This window comes from Brachyhypopomus gauderio, unplaced genomic scaffold (genome assembly GCF_052324685.1).
Source record: "Brachyhypopomus gauderio isolate BG-103 unplaced genomic scaffold, BGAUD_0.2 sc56, whole genome shotgun sequence".
Classification (NCBI taxonomy): Eukaryota; Metazoa; Chordata; class Actinopteri; order Gymnotiformes; family Hypopomidae; genus Brachyhypopomus; species Brachyhypopomus gauderio.
In genome coordinates this window covers 2,511,394-2,517,143 of record NW_027506879.1, presented here as the reverse complement: position 1 = coordinate 2,517,143, position 5,750 = coordinate 2,511,394, and positions in this window count along the sequence as shown.

Here is a 5,750-nt window from a genome sequence, read left to right as displayed (position 1 = left end):
TGGAATGAAACCTGAGAATATGGAATGAAGTCTTAATATATGGAATGAAACCTGAGAATATGGAATGAAAGTCTGAATATATGGAATGAAACCTGAGAATATGGAATGAAAGTCTGAATATATGGAATGAAACCTGATGTCGTCGACGCACTCGCACCATTTTGTGCTTTCAGTTTGTGGTACTGGGTATTTCATTCCATATATTCAGACTTTCATTCCATATATTCAGATTTTCATTCCATTCCATTCATGTGTGTGTATATATATATATATATATATATATATATATATATATATATATATATATATATATACAGTCCCTGACACTTGACATAAGTTCTGTCGCTTATGCATGTTGTGGAAACAAAAGCTTATAATCTGACTTTAAATTCATCGTTTGGTTTTAGAAATGACTCATATGAAAGCTGAAACCCTCCGAATTGAGATTTAATTTCCAAAAAAAAATTTGCTTCACTGCAGAAATACTGATCATTTAATGAACATAGAAAGGTCAGATTTTGGCAAGACAAAAGTTTTGTCGCCGACAGAAAGTAAGGTGAAAATCAAACAAATAATTCAATTCATATACAAATATTTGATTCATAACACTGGTGAATGATGTGGTGCTATTAGAGCCATTTTTAATATTTTGTGTTTTATATGTATTTTATGCTCTTACTTGTGTTATGCTCTTACTTGTGTACAGCACCTTGGCCAATGACATTGATTTTAAGGTGCTCTATAAATAAAATTTGATTTGATTTGATAAAATATCAAGAAGTATTAGCTACATCTTACATTCCCAATCATAAAAGGGGTCAAATTTTGCAGCAGGATGGTGCTCCATCTCATACATCCATCTGTACATCAAAGTTCCTCAAGGCGAAGAAGATCAAGGTGCTCCAGGACTGGCCAGCCTTATCACCAGACATGAACATCATTGAGCATGTTTGGGGTAGGATGAAAGGGGAAGCTTGTGTAGTGTCTGTGCCTATGTAATACATTATGTAGTGTTTAAGTTTAAACTAACTGGTCTAAAATTTATTTCTCTTCTTGCTTATGGTGAGTTGAGCAGGACAAAGAGGTTGAAGAAATGTGGTTTACATATGGGTTTGGTTTAGGTGAAAAGGGGCCCTAGTCCAAGGGTCAAAGGTCTGGTGGGCCCTTTTCCTGTCTCTGTTTAGACTAAGTATTGAGGCCCTTCTCGCCCTACTCGCCTTTCTTTATCAATATGTATAATGGTTTACAGATGTGAGGGACTCTACGACTTCTTTGTTTAACTTGCATATAAATATGGGTAGACTGGCAGTGTTCGAGGGAGGAGATTCACAATTGGCCCGAGACCTCTCTCAAGCAAGACCTAGGTGCTTGATTTGATGCTGTTCTTTTTTATAATAAACTTATTATTGACAACTAAGACAGTGTCGGCGGAGACTTCTTCATTCATCATCACAGCATTGCTAAAGAAGAAAATACACCTCAAGAGTTGGCACCCCAGATGGGACCGTGTTGTGACTGACAGCGCTGCTTGACGACCTCTGCGCATTTATTCCTGCACCAAGCCGGCAAACGGGTGAGCTGGTTTCTCACGTGTTTTGGGTGTTGGTTTATTCGTAAGGGCTGTTGTGTGGTTGCTGTCTAGTTGCACCGAGAAGAATCATTTATGTGCCATGCTGTGTTGCTGTTAGAGAAACTCTCCGTTTAAAATTGGGTTCTAAATTTGGGGATTATGGTGGTGCATATGTTGAAATATGGGAATAGAGATGAATGGGAAATAGTGAAGATAAAGGTTTAAAGTTGAAGTAAAGAATAGGAAATGGTTTAAGTGTAGAATAGCGTAACTAGTAATGATAACAGTGTGCTAAATAACACCATGCGAGAGTAAGTTGTTTGGGCCCTTGACTCCTTAACAGTAAGACATGTGTACATTAGTCACTGCATGAAAGTTGGCTTTGTGATATAGTCTGATTTGGTTAAAAGTAAAGAGACTAGTGGTAACCCTGGGCCCAGGGCAATTGGCTAATAATAAGCATAAATAGAGGATTAAAGAGGAAAAGGTAAAGAGATAATGAGAAATGAGTTTAAGAGTTAAAGGTTAAAAGTTAAAGGAAAGCCGCAGATTTGGTTTAAAGCCCTCTGGGAGGCGATGTTAGATGGGCCAAAATCCTGGAAAGTCACTAGGTGAGTTTCAGGTCAGTTCAATGGAACTGGTGGTGTAGCCTTAAGATTCATTGTGGGTTCCCACTCAACATTAGCTGACGAGCTGTGTTCGAAGCAGCCTGACATTTGAATTGTCTACACCTCATATGGTAGCAAAAATTTTTAATGTAAGAGAAAAGATAAATGGGAAAAGGAGCGGCTATAAAGCATGCTATAGGGAAGTGTATGAATGAGTCGACTCTGAGTGTTTGAGATTTAGTGGTTTGTAAGTTTATACCTGGTTTAGGGTTGAGAGTTGTTTTGTGCTTAGAGGGAGAGTTGTCCCTTTGCCTGAGTGTCTGTCTGTGTGTGTGTGCGAGCTGAGTTGGTGTCTCTGTGTGTGTGCGTATCTTGGTGGAATGCCAGATGGGTGTGAGAAGCTGAGTGAGTTGGTTTCCATGGATTATATGATTTTATATTAAATAAAGGCCTATATAAATGTTAGTAGTTGAGTTATATATGATATAGAAAATTTATGAGCCTTTTTGGGGGACTTGAGTTGTTAAAAAATAAATTAATTAATTAATAAATAAAAATGTATGAGCCTTTGGAAAGAGGACTTTATGAATAAAGATGAGAACTTATGAGCCTCTTTCCAGGGACTTTGTTAAAATCTATGAGCCTCTTTTGAGTGGACGTAAGATATTTGAGTAAATTATATGAGCCCCCAAAGAAGGACATTTATTCTTTGAAAGAAAGATCAGGGAGGATCATTTGTGTGCACAAGCATAGGGAAACATTTTGTTTTTGGAGTAAAATAAAATAAAATGAAGTTTTTCATGTATGGTATAGAACTTTAATAGAGGTGGACATTTTGTAGACATATGATATATGTGTTGGAAGATAACTCGGCGCGAACTGTGTTAAGCTGCTCAGAGAGTTGAGACATTAAAACTCTGGTCTGTTCCTTTGTTTGTTCATGGTGTGTGTGTCAGAGAAGGAGAAGGAGGAGGGGCCACTGCTTGAGGTCTGCTAACTCCAGCCTGACAAAGGCCAGTGTGTCTACTGACAAACTTTTTGACCAATACCTGCTTCCTGAATATATATGTGTATAATCATTTAAAGTCACTAATGTTGATATATCTAGTCCAGTTTCACATTTAAGCTGTTAAAGGAAAATTTTCAGTTTGGGGTTTAATAGATGCATCTCTTGTTTCTGTGTATGTAAGATACTACATGCTGTGTAGTCTTTTTATAGAACAAACCTGGCAACAGATTGACTAGTTGATGCTTTAGTTACTTGAGGCTACTTTGATTTAGACTCTGTAAGGAGTTGTAGGTGAGAGTTTATCTCTGTGCATTGGTTACTTCTTATTTGAGTTGTATTGGAGATCCATTTGTGTTTATATGGTTTATATGATGAGAATACCTTTGGTGATAGTTGGTCTGTAGCTGGAGTCTATGCTTTTCCCTTGGGGTTGTTTTCCTTTCTAGGATATTTGAAGTGTTTTTATTTACAGTTTGATAGAGTGATTGGGAGTGACCAGTATTGTGAATGTACATTAATGTGGTTTGATTCCTCTGGAGTTGGCAAATTGTATTCTTTTTCTCTTTGATTGCAGCAAAATAGTGGCAAATAAATTTAATAAATTGATTGGTTAATTGATTAGTTTTAAATACTTATTGAAAAAAGGAAGATTAATAAATAAGTACGTAAATAAATTTAAATAATTGAATTAAATAAATTTGAAAAAAGAAAGAGGCAGGAAGTCAGTAAATTTTTTAATAGTTTTAAAGGAGTCTCAGTATTTTTAGTCAGTTTAACTTATAATAAGGGAATTAAGGGAGCTGTTGCAATGTCGGATAAGGACAGTAAAGCGGTAAAAGTACTTACACCTGTTGATGTAGTGCAGAAGAATAATCCTTTAGTTAAAGGTATTGCAAAGATGTCAGAGAAATGGAATAAGCGTTGGCCTGATATAGATCAACCATGGCCACTGGAGGGGACTCTTAACCCGGATGTGATCAAAACAATGCAAGTGCTTGTGTCCACATACAAGGCAGGACAAAAGAAGGGTAGGAAAGGTAAACACCGCAAAGAGAAGAGACATGCAGAGCTTGAGTTTCTTCAGTTGTTTGAAAAGGAAGGACAGAAGATGATAAAAGTTGCAAAGGAAAAGAGAGAAAGAAGTGCAGAAGATATAGCAAAAAGTGAAAGAGAAACTGAACGGCTGACGTCAGAAATAGAGACACCTTTCTCTCACACGGATCTGGTAAAGAAGCCCCCTCCCTATGAGAAGGAAGTGAAGTTTAAGGAAATCTATCCTCAGCTCCCAGTGATCAGTCAAGAAGGCGTCTATAATGTCAGAGATGAAGATGATAAAATAATAGAAACTGGACAAGCGGAGACAATTATCAAGATGTATCCGAGTTCTAAAAGCAAGAAGAAAATGGTAAGTCTGGAAACTAAGGGTAAAATGAAGGTTAAGAAGATGGTTTCTGAAGATGATGAAAGTGACCTGGAGGAAGTCAGGGGTGGATATGACCCTGAGGTCAGAAGAATGCTGGAAAGAGCGGAAAGGAAGGGAAACAGAATGTGGAGGAAAGAAGATTCAGAAGATGAAAGTTTAAATGAAAGTGAGAATGGAGACAGCGATGGAGATATTGAGTGTAGGAGTTCTTCATATTCAAGAGGGTCTTGTCTGGCAGCATCTAGTACTGGGACAAAAGAAGACAAGAGGAGAGCCTCAAGGGAGGTTGAGCGACAAGGCTCCCTAAGATCAGAAGCGAAATATGTATTGCGCTCAAGAAAAGGGAAGCGACCTGAGAAGATGTGTCCAGTCATCATTCGAGGGCAGAGTATGGAGTACAAGCCCTGGCAGAATACAGACATGTCAGACATACTTGAGAAGTTGCCTACTCTTCAAGATGGAGCACATCCGTGGATTTCAAAGTTGGAAGAGATCATGGTGGGGACGCAGCCTGCCATAGGAGACATTAAGAGACTTTTGGCTAATCTCCTAGGGGTTCCAGCTATGGAAGAGATCATACTGAAAGCTGGACTGAATAGATATGTGGGAACTGCTGTGAATGATCCTGAGTTGTTTTCTGCGAATAGAGGACGAGTGTGGGGAGCACTGAGAGATACATTTCCGACAAACGTACATCCTGATAATATTCTCATTGAGCCACTGGGACAGGAAGAGAACCCAAGAGCCTATGTGTCCAGAGCACATCAAGTGTGGAGAAATGTCACAGGACATGATCCAGATATGAATCAAATGGAGCAGTCAATCCTGAGAGCGAAAATACAGAAGGGGCTGCCCTTACCAGTAAGAAGCAAACTAGCAGAAGTAGTCGGTCTTGGAAGTATGACCAAGGGTGTTTATACAGATCATATAGCCCATCAAGTGGAGCTATACAGGAAGAAAGACCATGACCAGAAAGAACAAGATCAAGAGATTCTAAGAAAACTTAATCAAATACAGCTGCTGGATAACAAGAAGAAGGAGAGAGGCTAAGTGGAAGGCTTTTGGATTTGATTCTTCAGTGTTACAAATTGTAGACCAATAGGCAGGTAGGAACTTATGGTTTCAGCAATTAACTCATTC